Genomic DNA, 20,024 nt, shown 5'->3' with positions numbered 1-20,024 from the left:
AGGGTGATTCCCCAGAGATGCGTTTATCCTGGGGTGTGACGAATAGCGTCCTCTACAGTTACAAGGAGCTGTCTCGGAGTGCAAGGCTTCTGGCGGTGATTTGCAAGGGGACAAACAGGGCCTCAAGGAAACCAGAGCAGCCCTGCCCACACTCCTGCTGGCCTGTGTGTTCCTGCGAAGTGAGGCCTGACCCCTCTGGAAAATGCGGGACGTGACCACCATTTCACGTAGGCATTAGGGCACCCCTATCAAAGGCATCTTTGAGATAGTGTTTTCCTTCCCACAAAGGAAATAAAGCTAGACAGAGCATGAGTGACTTCAACAAGGAAGAAAATAGCATTTCTTAGTTAACTGTTATTGTCTTATGAGTTTTGAAATACTGGCAATTTTCAAAAGTCAGCTAGGTGACCGTATCCATTGTCGATATCTTGAGGTGAAACTGTACTGTGATTCTTTTCTTTTCTTTTCTTTTTTTTTGAAACTGTACTGTAATTCTGCAGGATGCTACCACTGGGGGGTAAGTGGTTGGAAGGTACACAGGATTGCTCTGTAATAATCTTATAACTGCATGTGGTGCATGATTATCTCAACATAAAACATTTAATTAAAAAAAAAAAGTAACTTAGAAGAACATATCAACCAGATACAATGTGAGAACTTTGTTTGGGTCTTGATTCAAACACAGACTATAAAAGAGAATTTTTGAATCAATCAGGAAGACGGGGAACAGATATCCGAATCAGGAATATTGTTTATTTTGTGAGAGATAACAATGGCATGGCGGTAATGTTTTTTTTTCAATGCCTTTATCTGTTAGATATGCATCTGTTATAGATTAAAAAGACATTATATCTGGAATTTTATTTAAAGAACTCAAGGAAAAAGTGTGGGGGCAGAGAGATGAAGTAAGATTGGTAAACTGTTGAGGGGCGCCTGGTAGCTCAGTCAGCTGAGCATCTGACTTCCGCTCAGGTCGTGATCTCACGGTTCCCGAGTTCGAGGCCCACATCAGGCGGGATCTCTGCGATCAGCGCAGAGCCCATTTCAGATCGTCTGCCCCCCTCTCTCTCTCGGCCCCTCCTCTGCTTGCGTCCTCTCTCTCAAAAATAAATAAGAACACTTTAAAAAAGATTGATAAAATACAGATAATTGAAAAAGCTGGGTGATGGGGGGGTACATAGTGATTCATTAGACTTTTCTCTTTGCTTTTTGTAAAATTCTATGACTTAAAAAGTTAAGAAAAACAAACAAAAAGATAGTCAACTCAGGGCCAAGCACAGCGTGTGGCTAAACTCAGCTTAAAAGTATGATTGGCTGGCTGGGTGTTCAGGGTAAAGCCCAGAGGTGATTGGCCAGCCACAGTCAACACAGAAGCTATTCCCAGAATGGACACAAAGGAGTCAAGTTGAGTGAATGCATATGGCAGCCGTTCTGATGTTGCAACTAAAGGTCTGGGGTAAGACAGGGCATCACTGCATTTTAACATCTACCAGGGAAGGCTTCTCATCTGTTCCGGCTATTTCCCATCACAGGGACTAGCCCCATGCCTGGTCCAAAGCTGCTTCTCAAAAGCCCGCTACCGAATGAGTGCGTGGGAACGGATAGGTTCTTAAGTTCACAGAGGGGACTACGAAAAGCTGACGGTGACTTTGGGTGGTGGAGTCCATTCCCAGCAATGAATTCCAGTTAAGCAGGAGGAAACGTGTGTGTCAGGAAGTGAGAACATGGGGGCAACTGACCAGCAGTAGAGAGGATGCTGTTTCTTGTCATTCCCTCCTTTCTTGTCTGTAAGGCGGGAGCTACAGCAGCTGGCCCACAGTTTTCTTTTGAGCACTGAATATGTAATCAGAGTTTCCCCAGGGGCCCTATTCCTTGTCTTTAATCCCGTCTTTGTTATTTTTGACCCTGGGCAAGCTCCTCGCTTACTCTGTCTCCACTTCACTGTCCTCACATGGAAAAACTGACAAACAGGTGCTGTCAGGTTAAATATTTCATGCCAAGCGCTTGGCATTGCACTTGACCCTGGTAAGTTCTCTGTGAGCGAAATCATCGTCATCACTGTGGCCACTGTCATCATCATTAGCGTGGTGGCAAACCCTAGCCTCCTCTAGGGACAGAGGTCAACTCCCTTTTCCTTCGCGCTTAGGACAATGTAGGGAGGTTTCTGTTCCTTAGAATGGAGACACTGGGTTTCAGAAGAACTGAGGAAATCCTCACGACATGCTTAGCCCTTTACTCGGCACACGGTATTTATGAAAGCAACCAAATAAACCAACAAACCCAGCCTCACTAGTCGTGATCTAATCCCAGTTGCAATGTTCTTCCCTTCATGGTGTGTCGTGGGGTTTCTGAAATGATTCCAATTTCAAATACGTCACGCTGTTGAGAGAACATCAGTCAGAGGTGGTCGGGTGCTGTTTCCTAAAATCTGGTTACGGGAGTCATAACTTCCAGTATCCAAGTGGCTAAGTCACTTCAGCTTTGAACTCCAGTGGTCCTTGGAGGAAGGGAAGGAAATGAATTCGCTTTTTTTTTTAATGGGTTTTGTTCCTGTCTAACCCATCAAAGGGAAAGTGCACACACATGCGCACGTGCACGCAAATGACACACACGTATTCGTGCGCTCGCATGTGCGCACACACGGGTACACACACACACACACGGTGGAAGGGCGGTAGTGGAGGGGCTGGCCCGGCTGTCAGTTTGGCAAAAGGACTCAGAGAATGAGACGAAAGAAAGAAATTGGAGAGCACGTGAGCTTGAAGGGGTCTCTCCTGAACCATTTCACTTCTTGGCTAATCATAAGAATGCTGGCTTACAGGCAATTTTTGTCCCCTTGGATTGGCAACGCCCTCTCCCTGTAGTTATTCTGAGAGATGCTGGTTATATTGGCTGAAGGAGTCTTGTTACACTTTCTAAAGGCATTGGCTCGAATGTCTGGAAACTCACGGCCACTAAGAAAGGGGCTCAGACCAGTAGGTGCCAAGAGTTCACATAAAGAAACTGGATGCGGTGTCTGTGTTTGAAGGAGGGCAGGGCTGGTGGAATTGGTGTCAGAAGACTCGGGGTCTGCCTCTAACTAACTGTGGGTTTGGGCAAACTATTCCCAGCCCCCATCTGAAAAGACATTTTTGGACACCTCCTATTTATTAATTCTTGAAAAGAGCTTAGCGCATTTCACGGCACATCCCAAAAATTCGATAATCCCTGTCTCTTGTGATTGTGTATACACAACTGCGCTAAGTTATGGAGGAGCTCGTGGTCTTTAAGGAAAGAGAGTCATTGAACATATATACAAGAACAAATGTAACCAGAGATATACATACGAGACACAAAGAAAGCAATGTAGGGAAAGATTTGATCTTTCTTTGGGGGAAGTGGGAGAGACATAAAGGAGGGTTTCCCAGGGGTGGTTCTATCTACACTAGGCTACAAAAAAAATCAATAAGGGTTCAGCAGTGTAGGCTTGGGCACTCCAGACAGAAGAAAGGGCCTGTTCAAAGCCCAGAGGTTTGAAATGGTCTAGTCCCTTTGGGGACTTCCAGAGATGTGGTATCTTGACAAAGGGATATAAGGCAGGAGAGAATGCCAGCAAGGATCAGAGCCTAGCCATGATCTCCAACCTTCCAGCCCTCACAATTCGCATGGCTCTGAAACTCCTCCCTTGTGTTTCCTATTCACTACACCATTAATTGGTCAGCCCCTGCCCCCTTCCCCCTGCCCCCTGCCCACCTGAACACCTTCATTTGGAAGGACCCTCCCACCGTTCTCTGTCTGTCGATAGCTGGCGTTCCTCGAATAGCTCACATGCTTGCTTTCTCTTAACGCTTGCTGTCTTTTTCTCTGATTCAGCACCCCCACATTGAATCTCTTCCCCCAAATTGGCTAGTTTCTATCCAAACTTCTGTTTAAAATTTTTTTAAAAAATTTGGGATGCCTGGATGGCTCAGTTGATTAAGTGGCTAACTCTTGATTTTGGCTCAGGTCCTGATCTCACGGTTTGTGAGTTCAAGCCCTCCATCGGGCTCTACGTTGACAACACAGAGCCTGCTTGAGATTCTCTCCCTCTCCCTTCCTCTCTGCCTCTCTCTCTCTCTCACCTTCAAAATAAATAAATAAACTTTAAAAAATATAAAATAATTTTTTATGTTTTAAAACATTGTCAACATAGAAAATATATGAAAAGTGAATATGATAAGTATGAATAATGGTACAAAATAACAAAGTGAACTTCTCCATTCCCATAGTGCAGCTTAAGATATGGTATCTAAGATATGTGTCTTAGAAGTCACTGGGTAAAAGCCATGAATGCATGATCACCAATTATATTTAAATATTCTGTTAGTGGTACTAACCCACATGGAAGGAGAGATGGCAAAAAAAAGAAGTATAAAGATTGGAAAGGAAGAAATGAAACTCTTATTATTGACACAGGTGATATGATTCTTTATGTAGAATCCTTAAAAAAATTAAAAGATAGGGGTGCCTGGGTGGCTCAGTTGGTTAAACAGCAGACTTTGGCTCAGGTCATGATCTCATGGTTTGTGAGTTCAAGTCCCCACGTCGGGCTCTGTGCTGACAGCTCAGAGCCTGGAGCCTGCTTGGATTCTGTGTCTCCCTCTCTGTCTTTCTAACCCTCCCCAGCTTGTGCTATTTCTCTCTCTCTCTCTCTCAAAAATAAACATTTAAAAATCAAAAGATAAATTATTACGATTAGCAAGAGAGTTAGCAACTTTTTGAATACAAAAACAATATGCCAACATGAATTGAATTCCATACCCAGAATTTGAAGATGTAACTTTAAAACTTAAAATTTGTAATAGTCAAACACACACACACACACACATACACACACACACACACACTCACACATTACACACAACATAACCTAAAACACCTAGGAAAAAGTCCAGTGAACTTTACTCAAGTCCATTATGATGACAATTACAAAAATCTTTTGGAAAATATTAAAGACCCAACACAGTGGAAGAAGGACTCAATATTGTAAGGATGTCGAACATCTCCCCAAATTGAGCTACCGATGTAATATGATTCCAAGGAAAATGTCAATAGGGTATTTCATAGAACGTGACAGGCCAAAACCTGAAATATAATTGGAAATGCTAAGGTCAATAATAGTCAAGAAGAAGAAAAAGGTGTTGATTGCCCTTTCCTTTGCAGAAATCATTAATTACTGTCAAGTCAGAGTAATTAAGTCACAGGGATATTACGCACAGGCAAATCGACAATGATTGGAATAGAGTGCCCACAAACAGCGTGGCCAAATACGGCACATGGGAAAGCTAGAGTTGCAAATCAGTGGAGAAAGGAGAGCCTTTTCAAACAATGGTGCTAGGAATCTGGGTTATCAATGCAGGGTGGTGGTGGGAGGAAATAAATTGAATTCCTAAATCACTCTACATACCAAAATCAATTCCAGGTGGATTAAAGACTTAACTGTGAAAGGCAAAACTGTGAAACTTTTACACGATATCATAGGAGCAAGTCTTCGAGACTCAGTGCAAGGAAGGATTCCTAAACAGGACACCAAATGTGCAAATATAAAGGCAATGAAACAGTGACTGAGGGTGACCTAGGGATTGCATGGGCTCCATCACTCTCCAGGCTAGCGTGTGGCTCCCAGGACACAGGCTGGGGATGAGGGTCTCTGGAAGGGACATAAATGGCATCCCGTACAGGGTGATTGTGAAAGGTATTAAGTTTGTGTTATAAAGCAATTAATAGACACATGCAAATGAGTACCTACAGAAATTATTTGAAGGTTTGCACAGACACGAAGAGTGTGTTTTTTTTTTTTTTTAATTTTTTTTTCAATGTTTTTATTTATTTTTGGGACAGAGAGAGACAGAGCATGAACGGGGGAGGGGCAGAGAGAGAGGGAGACACAGAATCGGAAACAGGCTCCAGGCTCCGAGCCATCAGCCCAGAGCCTGACGCGGGGCTCGAACCCACGGACCGCGAGATCGTGACCTGGCTGAAGTCGGACGCTTAACCGACTGCGCCACCCAGGCGCCCCACGAAGAGTGTGTTTTAATTACGTAAGCTTGGAAAGAACATTATGTTCTGAGCCTACAAATGTTTACAAAAGTTTAATGAGTAACACAGAAGATTATTCGGGATTAGATTATATCACAACTCTGATTTTTTACACACTGGATGCACTAGCACTCACACCACTGATCCACACATCTAGTTAGTGTGTATATAAACTTGCCAATTACTCCATCAACACTGATCTTCACATATTTATGTTCAGTCCTCACCTCAGCCAGATTTGGTGATCTTTGCTCAGAGTTGACATTACCTTTTCTATTTTGGGGCAAAAATCCATAAGGAAGAAACTCTAGAAATTGCAATACCGTCTGTGTCTATTGGGATTGATTCTAACGACTTTCAAATGTTTCCGCAGTCAAAATTTTCCTCTGAAAAAAATGTCACCCAATTTATTATAAATTTTGGTATACTTAGTAAAGACTTTCAAAGATGCTCTTCTGCAAATATCACAGAAATGACTGAATGTTACAAGACACCGAGATCATTTCATCCCCTGCTGAGTAAGAGTGCCAGGTCTTGGTGAAATGATGCAGGCAGTCAAACGTTGTTTAAATTTCTTTTGGGAGTATAGGACCAGCATCCTGTCATCTCTCCCAGCATTCTTCTTTGAAATTTGACTCTTTTTCTTGTAAGTGACCACACTCTGCAATTACTTTCTCCTCTGATTAACTACGTCTAAAACCTCACACAGAAAAGACAAGATGACTCAGAAAAGAAAGATCTTTATGCAGCTGTGATTGACTATTTCAAATCTACTGTTCAAATACAAGAATATGTATTAAGCCACTGGAATTAGAGGAACAAACCACACCCAATGGAAGCTTAAGACATTTCAAAACATTAATAACTTATTCTCTAAACAAATGCATGAGTTGAGTTTGTACTTTGGAAGGGCCACTGCACAAATGGGGGTTCTCCATTCTAACCCCCATGTACCTTTATTTTAAATTTATTAAAGTATATCCAATAAAAAAATCCTACCATGAAACCTATATACATTGTTAAAAAAAAAAACAAAACAGCTGTAAACACAGCATTTGTTTGGAACTGAGGCCAACAGAAGATTTTTTCAAGGAGGAGTATTTCATCACCAAACTTGGAGCATTGCTGGCATTTGGTGATACAAAGAAGCATATGGGCTTACAGTTGGTTTTATGATTATTACTATTTTAAGTTCTACATGCACAATGCTTTGCTTTATTTCTTGCCCCGTGATGGACCAGTCCCACTGTCCACCCTTGGTTCACCAGTCTACATAACATTAAACAAAATAAACTTGAGACATATGGCTATTTCTATTCTGAATTTTAATTTTTTTTTTCAACGTTTATTTATTTTTGGGACAGACAGCGACAGAGCATGAACGGGGGAGGGGCAGAGAGAGAGGGAGACACAGAATCGGAAACAGGCTCCAGGCTCTGAGCCATCAGCCCAGAGCCCGACGCGGGGCTCGAACTCACGGACCGCGAGATCGTGACCTGGCTGAAGTCGGAGGCTTAACCGACTGCGCCACCCAGGCGCCCCTCTATTCTGAATTTTTAGCTGATATTTATATGCTGAATTCAATGTAGGTCATGAGTCTTTCAATGAAAGTCCTGTTTTGGAATTCTTACTTCTAGGGAGGTTGAACTAAAAGCAGAATGTCAACTTTGCCTCCTCAAAATTCCACAAGGAGGTAAAAGCCCCAAATCAAGTATAACACCCATGATAAACCATTTTCAACCCAGACATAGAAAGAATATAAAAAGTAGGAAGGGAAGAAGAAAGTGGGGATTTTTGGTTTTGTTTTGTGTTGTTTTATTTTGGTGTTGTTTTAAAGATGTAACTACAATGACCTGGCCCCTCCACAGGCTTCGGTAGAGGAGGTTTTCATGTCCTCAGTGCAGCCCCGGGGGCTCCACGGATTCCCACAGGGAAAGGCTGCTTTTGTTCTCCTCACCCTCAGATTTTTCACTCTTAGTCCATGTTTCTGACCTCCGCAAATGCCTTACTTTCTAGTCACCTGAGAGAGTGATGAAAACTACCTTCAAAATAGTTTCTGTTTTAGTTGGCTTTTAAGCTGTTTGCATTTGAAGAGCTGTTCAGAGTGTTTAGTCAGCGAGCCCCCTGGACGTTAATACTTTCCAAAGAATGTTGTTGTTGTTGTTGTTGTTTTCCTTCCCTTTCTCCAACATGACTCTCTGAAGCCCCTGACTGGGTCTTACCACCTTGGCTTATGCTGTCACAGCTTTGTGCGCTCCGCCTTCCATAACTGGTCTTCATAATACTTGTCTCTGTTTTCGACTAAGTGTTGGCTTCCTGAAGATTCTCTGTGTCGTTTCCTGTAATATTCCCAAAGTTTCACCCAGGCAAACTATATGTAACCCTTCCTCTCTTTTCCTACTCCTCTTCCCCATCTCAGTCTTTCTTTTCTTTATCCATTTCCTCAACACGTATTTACTGAAGCCAATCATGTACCTGATCTCTTTGAGTAAGCAGTTAAAATACAGTTTCCTAAGTGTTATGATATGAGGATTAGAGCATGATATGGATGGGGGGGGGTCATAGTTAAGCCAGACTTGAAAAATTCAGGGAACCCCGCCCCCAATTTAAAAGTTGCTCACAGCAATTATTCACACATTCACACTCCTTTTTCCACCTGTGTCCCTTCTCTGTCTCACTGTCTCACTCACACTTCCTGGCATCATCTCCCAAAGAAACCACCTGCACCAAACCCTTGCCTCAGGCTCTGCCTTCAAAGGAAGCCACACAGGGATATAGATGGACCATCACACTAGTGTTTCCCTATCTCTCTCTGTACTGCAACTTTTAGTTTCAGATCCTACTGCTAACTACCTCATTTTCATCAAGGTTTTCAAGTTAAATTTCTCAGAAAGAATCTTGTTTCCCTTGATTCTTTTTTGTAGATCAGACCTCGTTCCATCACCTGAAGCCAAAAGATTGGCTTCTTGGGGCGAGGTGCATGTGCCTACACCAGTTCAGTACACTGTGGTTGGCTGCGTAGGGCACAGAGAACCACACTCTTGGTGGGCTCTACAGGCAGAATGATTTTAGAGTTGGAAGACACTCTGGAAATGTAGTATGAATTGAATTAAGTCAATAGTACTGCATAGGCGGTGCTATTATTCCCATTACTGGATGGGAAAACCGAGACTTATAAAGGTGAAGTGACCAGGTCAAGATTTCACACACTTGGGGCGCCTGGGTGGCTCAGTTGGTTGAGCATTCGACTTTGGCTCGGGTCATGATCTCACAGTCTGTGGGTTCCAGCTCCATGTCAGGCTTTGTGCTGACAGCATGCAGAACCTACTTTGGATTCTCTGTCTCCCTCTCTCTCTGCACCTCCCCTGCTCACATGCGCTCTTTCTCAAAAATAAACATAAAATTAAAAAAAAAAAAACAGATTTCACACACATTAATGGTGATGTCTGTGCTTCTATTCAGAACTTTCTAACCCCGGCATTCTTTTCATTGCACCACAATGCATCTTCAACACGAACAGTTGGGACTCAGCAGATTAGACGTAGAACCAAGATGCCCTTTTAATTTAATTATAATATGTAAAAAAGTAAACTACTTCTTGAAATGGGCTCGTGCATATCTTTTACCTTTCTTATTGTGAAGATATATCCATAAGAGAAAAATCAAAGAGGTAAGCAATAAACTATATCTTTGCAGTGGAACCAGCAAGATTGGGGGTCAAGGGGATGATTTGTCTTAAGGTCAAAGTGGCATAATTGGGATCTTAACAGGAGACATTATAGGTAAAAGAGCCTGTAAATCCAAGGTCTCCTGACTCAGAGGGGACATCTCACCACATCAGTATGAAAGCTTATAAGCAAAACCATGTCTGTGAGGTTCCCTGTTGACCAAATACCTTTTTTTTTCCTTTTTGCCATGTGAGGCAATGAAACTTTAAAACTACACCCAGTACCTGTAAGGACATTTATTGTTTTAAGGGGAAAAGGAATGTGTGACCTCAGTATGACAGAAGACCCCAAAGGGGTAGATGAAACTTTAGATTTGTCTGGAGTCAGAATCAAATAACATCATCAAATTACGTTTTCTATCCCTTAGCTCTGCCTTTGAGGATTTTAGACTCTGCCAGAGTGAAGCAGCCATTTCAGACCCTACCCACCCACTTTTCACATCCACAGGATCAGAACAAAAGTCTGTTTCCTGGGATCCTCGGCACAAATTTCAGGGAATCCCATTGACTCTGATGTGATGGCTTGCCCATCTCTGAAGCAATCACTATGGCCAAAGAAATCAGGTTGCCTGATTGGCTGAGCCTGAATCCTGGCTTATGTACTGTGTTAGCTTTACCTGAAGCACTCCAGTGGAGTGGACAGGGATGGGAACCCCTAACAAAATCAAGGTCCTTTCTTCACAAGAAGAGAGAGTAAAACTCTGGGTGAAATAAATACGCACCCCCCACACACACACCCAGAGCAAACACGCCTACACACACCACATTATCTTCACAAAGAAAACTGAGTCTAATGCTCCAAGATATAAACATGTTCAGAACTTTGCTGGACTTTAGCTATCCTCAGATATTAGAAGTAATTAATGGGTTGACAAATATCATAGGTGGAATTTAAAAAGCTGAGTTCAACCAAACTAAGCAAATCTGGAGGCAACTTACTTGCTGCCTCCTCTGTGAAGTGTCCCCTCACTCTCTAGTCAAGATATTTTCCTTTCATATTAGTAGTGGTCACTTACTGAACAAATAAGTCATTAAATAACAATACACATTAATAGTGGTCACTTACTGAACAAATAAAGTCATTGCATAACAGTACAAGTGTCCACAAGAAGATAAAACAATTGTAAACATATATGCACCCAACATTAGGGCACCTAAATATAGAAAGCAAATATTGACAGATTTGAAGAAAGTAAACGATAATGATAGAAGAATAATAGGAGAATTCAATACACCACTTTCAACAATGGAAGGAACACCTGAACAGAAAATTAATAAAGAAAGAGTGACCTTGAACAACACTGTAGATCAGATGGACCTAATGCACATATACAGAACTTTCTAATCAACAGTAGAACACACACTCTTGCCAAGTGCACATGGAAAATTCTCTGGGATAGATCACGTGGTAGGCCGCAAAACAAGTGTAAACAAATTTAAGATCAAAATCATGTCAAGTATCTTTTTCAATCACAATGGAATGAAACTAAAAATCAATAGCAGTAAGAAAATGGGAAAATTCACAAGGAGGTGGAAACTGAACACCATATTCTTGAAGAGCCATTTGATCAGAGAACGATGTATTTAAAAGGGAATTTTAAAATTGTCTCCAGGCAAATGAAAATGAAAACACAACATACCCCAAACTTACAGGATTCAGGAAAGGTAATATTCAGAGGGCATTTTATGGTGATAAACACATACATTTAAAACTAAGAAGTCTCCCATTCACAACCTAACTTTACACCTCAGGGAATCAGAAAGAAAGGAACACGATTAGCAGAAGAAAGTAAATAACAAACACTAGAGCAGAAATAAATGAAACAAAGAATAGAAGAACAGTAGAGAAAAATCAACAAAACTAAGATTTGATTTCCTGAAAAGATAAACAAAAGCAACAAACTTTTAGCCAGTGTTCCACACGTAGTCCCTGTGTTTCATTCACTGACCTCTGGGTCATTGCACCTGCCCAGGTCTGGGCCCAAATGAAATCTGCAAGCTCATATTTACTGGGTGAATCTGATGAAACACAGTGCCCACCAGAGCACTGACATGTCTAAGTATTCAAATGTACTGAGCACAGATTTCCCTGGACCAAAAAGTCCCCACTGTTTTCCAGTGCCAATCTAATTATATATTTGTTATTTGACATGCATTAGTTCAATCGATGTGTCAGCAGCCAAACCTCAGACATCTTGTTTACCTAGTACTGTCTCTGTCTCCTCAGGCAAAGAGAACAGTTCTGGGAGATTCTTCTTACAGAAGTGCATGGGCTGCAGCAAATACTTTATTATGATTTATTTTGGCTTCAAAGACCCATTTGTGACTTATTTCTCACTTCACTGAGGTTGCTGATGAGTGTGCACAGGATGACACTGAGCCCAGGATTTCCAATCTGAGGTCACACATAGAGCAAAATTCTAAGAAACACAGCCATGGTCACCCCACTGATCCAGGGGTGAGTCCTGACATTTCTACGCATGAGTAAATGCACGCAGCATTGGTTACTTGGGATGGTTACTTGTCATCCCTAAGCTCCAGTTTATTTAAAGGTAAAGAAAGGAAAATCATACCTAAGTCCTGATGAAAATTAGGAAACAGCATTCTTAAAACCCCTGCCCTGTGCTTCACGAAAGTCACCTTTATTTCAATTCTTTTAGCACTTATTGGTGCTTTGTCATGTGTCAAACACCCTGCCAAGTGTTGTAATGAAACAAGGGTGAGCAAGATACCTGCATTCTTCTCTCAAAGAACTTACAGCCTTGTAGAGAATAAAATATATGTGAAAGCAGGGAGGGAGGGAGGGAAGAGGGGAGGCAAGGTAGAAGGAAGGGAGGGAGGATGGAAAGAAGGAAGAAAGGAAAGACATACAACACAAACAAAATAAAATAACCTCGCGGAAGATTACCAAGTGAATTTTTCTTAAGCTAAACTGAGAACTTCATTTATATTCCTTTCGCGAGCTTTTTATTTCCCCTCCTCCTGTTTGAAATACAAATCAAGTCTGATCCTGTCCCCATGGGTCTGCCCAGTCTCTGACTACTCCATCTCCCTCCATATCCCAGTTCGTCCTTTCCACGGTTGACCAGGCTACTTCCGGACTTTGTCGATGCCATCCGGTTCCCTGGAACTCCTTCCCACTCCTCTTTACCAGATGAGAAGCTCCTCCCTGTCTCCCAGGACTCAGCTCAGGCACTGTCTCCTCCACCCAGTCCGGCATGAATCCAGGTCCCGGCTCTGCTCCCACAGACCCTGGATAGAATTCAGACCCAGGGCTGAACTTTGTTGATACTTATCTGTGTGTTTATCTCCGCGACTTGGCTATTTAAGATATTCCAGCGAAGTTCATGGTCATGTCCCTGGAGGCTAGCGCATGGCCTGGCGTGTGGCCGGTACCAAAGTAACCTCAGTGGCACTGAACTTTTCTACTGGTAAGTTTGTCTGGCTGCCTGTTTGCAAAGCACCAGGTTTCACCCAGACTTTGGTGATGGTGTAGGGCTTGGTGCTCATTTTCAGGCCCAGACATTGGGTTCTCTTATCTTCATAAGAGAGACCAAGCTCTGGGAATTGAGTCACTCGCAAGCAGCAGAGGAGGAAACCAACGTATTAAAGTATGCATTTGTTTGGAGAAAGCGTGCGGGCCGGTATTTTCAGCAGCCAGGTTGGAGAGTCTCCTTGGGACATTGAACCAAGAGCTGTGGCAGCTTGCTTGGAAGAGAATAAAGGAAAATGCCATTAATTAATGACATCCTTTTTCCACCAGCGGAAGTGTGGCATTTGGAGTTAGACAGATGGGAATTTAATTTTTATCTCAATCTCCACCTGTGTGACCTTGAGAAAGTTACTTAAATTCTCTAAACCTCAGTGTCATCGCCATCTATAAATTCAGATCATGCTATTTTCCCATAAGGGCTGACGTGAGGAATGGTAAATAGAAAATAATATGGAGTACGTAGTGTCTATTGTATGCAGTATTTAACATTTTTTAAAATGTTTATTTATTTTTGAGACAGAGGGAGATAGAGCATGAGCTGAGGAGGGTAGAGAGAGAGAGGGAGACTCAGAATCGGAAGCAGGCTCCAGGCTTTGAGCTGTCAGCACCGAGCCCGACGCGGGGCTTGAACTCATGAGCTGTGAGATCATGACCTGAGCCGACGTCGGACGCTCAACCGACTGAGCCACCCAGGTGCCCCAACTGTATGCAGTATTTAGAATGTGGTCTCTGAAGGAGCCTGGTATATGGCTCTTTTGCTCAAAGGCAGAGATTGTTATTGACACAGACTTTGCTCAGGACACTGAATGACTTGAGTTAGTCAGGGCATCTGTGCTGGAATCACAGATTGTGTGAAACTCAACTCCCTTCTTTTCAAAACGCCATCATTTTCCAGACAAAACTGCACTGCCCCATTGATGCCTCTCAAAATGACCATGTGGTTTATACCGGGGCTCCTTGAGGTTGGCAAGACATGACATAGTCCGAGCCATATTATTTCTGGGAAGTTCTTAGCTGATGGCTAACCCTATACAGCAGTGCAAGATCTAGAAATTTCTACTTTGATGACACCTCTTGATTTTCTATCTTTGATGTTAATATTAACTCTTACTCTAATGTCTTCCAGACTCCCTTACATGGTTTATAAAGCCCTCCACAGTCCTACCCTCAGGCCTTTGAATAACTGTCCCCTCTGCTTGGGGCTCTGGAACTCAGTGTAACAGTGTGTGTGTGTGTGTGTGTGTGTGTGTGTGTGTGTGTGTGTGTTTTAGTTAAGGTTATTTATTTATTTATTTATTTATTTTTATTTTGAGAGAGAAATAGAGAGCAAGCATGGGAGAGGCAGAGAGAGAGAGGGAGACAGAATCCCAAGCAGGCTTCATGTTGTCAGCGCAGAGCCTGACATGGGACTTAAACTCACGAAGCTGTGAGACCATGACCCTGAGCTGCAGTCATGAGTCGGTGCTTCACCGGCTGAGCCACCCAGGAGCCCCGGTGTATGTAACTGTTCTGAGATCACCCGCAGGGGTCTCCCCAGTCCTGCATAGGTCGTGGGCCCAGGGTGTTTGATCTACCCATAGCTTCTGGGTTGTAAATCCCAAAATGTACAGTTACTTTTTCGTGATAATCCAAGTTTATACGGAAAAAGACTGTGCCTGTTTCCTGGCCCGTGATTTCTGGCAGGCAGACGCTGAATGTTCCATAAACAGCGATGGAAAGAATGAATGGACATGTCGGCAACAGCCCTTCAACCACACCCTCTGGGGGGGCACGTGGTAGGATGGAGAGAACTCTGGCTTTGGCGTCAACTGGGCCCAGAAGGAAATACCAACTCTGCTGTCTCTTACCTGGGTCACTGTGGGGAAAGAATTTCTCTGAACCATAGTCTCCTCGCCTGTAAAATGGGATCCCAAATCCCTCCACCACAGGATTGCTGTCAGAATAAATTAAGTAAGAAGCAAACCAAAAATAACCCCAAACACCCCACACAGAGCAGATATTTTGCCCGTGATAGTGAGCGAGTCATTTCAAGATTCCAGACTAATCGGACCTTCCCAATGCTGTGCCACGCTGGTCGATATGAAAGCATGGGTGTGTGTACATGTATGTGTCTGTCATAACTGGGAAGTTGTAATATGCATGTAATCGAAGGTGGCATGCAGGAGTTAGGAAATTTCAGATAGTACAATCCGGGTTGTTCCAACGTTGCTCCCCTCAGCTCAGTCTTGCTGCGAACGGGTCCTTTGGGGACCGAGTCTTTCTTTCCCCAAGTTTGATCTGCGCCACTCTCCTTGTGCTCTGGACACTATCACCCATAATGGTAAAAAAAAAAAAAAAAATTAATTAATAAAATAAATTAAATAAATAAATAAATAAATTCCAATTCATTGACGTGATCCCATCAATACCTACAGAAAACAGATACACTTGTTTTTTCTCTCAATTTCTTTAGACCTCCATTACCTCTGATAAAAAATGGGATGGTAAGGTCTACCTGAGATAATTTCATTGCTGCTGCTTCTTCTTCTTTTTCTTCTTCTTCTTCTCCCCACGGATCCGATGAGAACAAAGTGTCTTGACTATGATGTGCAGGATGTTAATGTCGATGTGAATGGTGCCTCCAACGGACCCGCCTTTTCTCACAAACCGAGTCTTAACAGTGGATTCTCTACGTGAAGTTCAGTTTACCAGGCAAGATGGGGAAGGGTGACGCAGGTATTTTAATGACGACATTTGTGAACTGCATGGCGGGAGAGATCAGGGGGGCGGGGGGAAATATTCCAAGATGTTGACTTGGTCTCAAAGCTCAGGTCCAAGAGTGCTGTGATGTGTGGCTGGAAAGATGCCGAGGCTGTTCTCCCCGTCTCTGCCTTTTGCCTCATTTTTGTGGCTATTTTATCCAGAACTTAGATCTTAAGACTTCAGGTGGGTAGAGGACACTTTTTTGCGTTGTTCTTTCCTCGTCGTGAATGCTCTTCAAAAATGATTGGTTTTACACCGTTTTCTCGGCATCGAATCAGAATTTAAAGACAGATCTGGGTGGGGCGCCTGGGTGGCTCAGTCGGTTGAGCGTCATACTGCGGCTCAGGTCATGATCTCAAGGCTGGTGAGTTCGAGCCCCGCATCGGTCTCTGTGCTGACAGCTCGGGTTGGAGCCTGGCTTCGGATTCTGTGTCTCCCTCTCTCTCTGCCCCTCCCCCACTCATGCTCTGTCTCTCTCTCAAAAATAAATAAACATTTAAAAAAAATTAAAGACAGATCTGGGGGAGGGCTTCACAGATTCCATGGCACAGATTTGGGCTACGTTTGCTCAGAGAATATAGCAAAGTGGCACGTTTCATCCATAGGGGTGCAAACAGGCTCTTACATGTTGGCTCACTTACCTGCTATTAATTTCAACTGAAAGCGATACCAGGTATTAATTTCAATCTACTCAATGCCCGCCACGATTGAATCCTTAACATGTGGACCTTGTCTCCCTCGGCACCTAGTATTACAGGGGAATGGTGACTCTGGTGAACTGCATCCAATTCCCCTCACACACCGGCTCTGGGATTCCTAGACACCAGCCCACACCTCTGGTTCCTGATCCGCATAAATGAGTCTGGATGCCTGCTGTCCCTTCCTGAAGCGCTCCTACCTGTCCTCCTGCTCTTGAGCACCCTTGGAGGAGGCTGTAATGGACCCACCGGTGAACAGCTAGAGCATTTATCTCTTAACTCCTGACTCTCGTTGGATGGGGTGCCCCGGGGGGGTTGCTCTAGCCCTCCTGGGGTGCCCCTGCAGGCAGACAAGCAGGGAGACGTTGGTGCTCGAGGAAGGATGCTGTCAGCCTCCGAGAGACCCTGTCCGTCTGGCCTGCAGGTGGGCACAGCGTGGGCGAGGGAAGAGGTGGGGCATTGACAGCTCTGTCTGCGGCAGGGAGTACCCCAGGTTAGGAGGGATCCGGTGTGCAGAAGCAGAAGCAGAAGCAATGAGCCCAGAGCCAAGGGTGCTAGCATGAAGGTAGGAGGTGAGAGGGTAGCAGAAAAAGGGAGAATGGGAGGTACGCAGGGCAGCACAGAGCATCTCCCTGTGAATTTGCCCCGCCCAGCTGCCTGCTGTCCACGTACGTCCGCACTGCGAGGCCGCAGCATCTTCGGTCCCTGAGATCCTGTCTTTTCCTCCCGCTTATGTTCATCTTTAACTATCCAATCTCCTCCTCCCTAAGCCAGTTTGAGTGACTCTCTCTTCCTTGCCTCCAGGGGAGCCCCAGCTAAAACATTCATTAAGCCCATAACAAGCCAGCCTCGGGTAAACCAGAGTCCCAGGCTTCATCATAAATGCTGGCCAGAGTCCGTCTCCGAGCAGTAAGGCAGGGATGTTAAGAATGCAGATACGAGGTTCGACCACCTGGGTTTAATTCTCCGCTCGCCCACTTTTTGCTGTGTGACCTCGGCGAATTACTGAACCTCCCTGTGCCTCGGTTTTCTTATCTCTTCGACGGGGATAACGATAGCCGGTATGACTGTGAAAACATGATGAGTTAATACGAGCTGTGCTCAGAACACAAACCAGCAGAGTCGGCTCTTGGTAAGGGTTAGCTAGTTTTGTCCTTTGATTTAACTGCAACCTGAACACCCTTGCTGCCTATGTGTTCAGACACAGGTCAGTAGGCACAATGCAGCAAAGCAGGGTCGAGTAGCCATGGCTGGGGCCAGGCACGCACTCACAAGGGAGGTCACAGGTGGGCAGTGGTGACAGAGCCCTGCACCAGCAGAGTCTGCTTTGCAGAAACGACCAACACTAATCCCTGCCGGGTACCCAACATGAAGCATACCGTGATTTTGTTCCAAATCCTGGCTGGAAAAAAAAAGGGGCTCAGACTATTACTCTAAGTTTCATCAGTATCTCAAAAGATAGGAGGAAGAAATTGAAGGCTGATGGGCTGGTCCTGAGATATAATCTGGAGACTAATCAAAGAGGTAACAATCCCACCCTGGCGAGGGCAAGATTTTGATACTCTTAGAAGTCTCCTAGCAGACTCGTGTTATTTCCAGGTCCTCGGGGCCTCTCAGCACGTAAATCAGGGTCATCCAACCTGGAACGTACCCATTCTCTGCTTCAGGACATCTTGTTTATGCCCAGCTGGAAGAGTAGGTAAGCCTCTGTGTGGGAACATATATCCCAGGTAGCTCTAAGGGTCTGATTGGTGAGAACCCCCACAGCCCCTCCATAAAGTAGGGGTAGTGTTGGAGTTGACAACTCTAGCCAGCGGAAATGGGCTGGTATTTTGTCACCATGTCCTGGGACGGCAGCCGATAAAGCTACTAGGATTGAGTCTCTGTCCCTGCATCACCCTTTCAGATTGATAAGGACAGAAAGGATGTCCCTGAGATGGGGACCCTGGCCTGGTTGCTTGATCTCTACTAGACTATGATGCTCTTCAGGGCTGGGACAGATCCAGGTTCCTCTGTTTGCCCCACTGATCTATGACTCCTGAAGACTGGGGCAGAATTGCATTGGGAGAGTATCCGGTGACTCAAAAAGAATGTGTTGCATATATACACAAATGAATGGATATGAAAAAAAAAATCCTTACCCAGAGGAATTCACAAATGCTGTTCCTCGGCCCCATCGTGGAACACTTGTTTCAACACTATTTAAATGATTAACCCTTTAGATTCAAGCAGATATGTATCATCTCAGAGGAGCTAGGCTGTCCAATTAGCCAAGTCCCCTTGTAACATTTTCATGTTGACTGTTTTGTGTACCTATATGGTACTCTGTACCATATTATGTACGTAATACGTAATACATATTATGATGGTTATTCATCAGTCAATTGTGTGATTATGTTTTTAATATGTGATTATATTTTATATAACTAGACCCCTCCCCTTCCCCATAAGCTTCATTATGGCTAGAACCACATCATTTTGGCTCATCATAGCATTTTGAGTTTCCAAAAGGGTATCTGGAACATGGACGATCTCAAAAAATATTTGCTAACTGAGCGAGTAAATGAGCAAATATAAAGACTGTGCACAACAACTATGTTTACTGTAATCCTGTGTCATAAAAAGAGTGAAAAGCCAACAGTTGGCTTTTATGGATTCCAAGGTTGGCCAAAAAAACAGCTGGAGGAGAAATGGTTCAGGAAATACATAAGAACTCTCCAATTACCTTTGTTATGGGTGTTCATTTAGCCAGACAATTATGTTCCTTTTTTCTTCTTTCGGTAAATAGGTTTCAAAAAGGAGGTGCATTTCCAAAGATATTTGCCTATTTTATAGATGGATTTTTTTTTCTAGAGCTAATGAGTGAATGCTTGCAGAAAACAAAAAAAAAAAAAAAAAGGGAATACAACTAGAGGGATTTTTATCCACTGAAGCACTTGTTTACTGTGGTATTTTTTTCTTAAATTGCTCTGAGAAAAATAGAGGCCTTTATCTAATAATTGGAACCATGTGCCCATTGGTATCTTATGGATATTGATGATGGTAAGTGTACCCGTAAGCTTTTTCAGCAGTGACTCAAGTCCCTCATTGTTCCCTTTATTACTATTATTTTTTTTATATAACATGAACCAAGCTGTCCACTCCCCATGCACACATGTTCTCAAGCATCATCCATGCTAAGCACAAACTCCAGATATTAACTGCAATGTTCCTGCAACACACTGGTGGAGGAGGGTTCACGAATTAATCTGTCAAGTTCAAATACCACAAACTCATCTTTTGGGTATAGAAATATAGGAAGGATTTC

Source organism: Puma concolor, chromosome B1 (genome assembly GCF_028749965.1).
Source record: "Puma concolor isolate L17-30 chromosome B1, mPumCon1.1.hap2, whole genome shotgun sequence".
NCBI lineage: Eukaryota > Metazoa > Chordata > Mammalia > Carnivora > Felidae > Puma > Puma concolor.
This window is presented reverse-complemented; position numbering follows the sequence as displayed.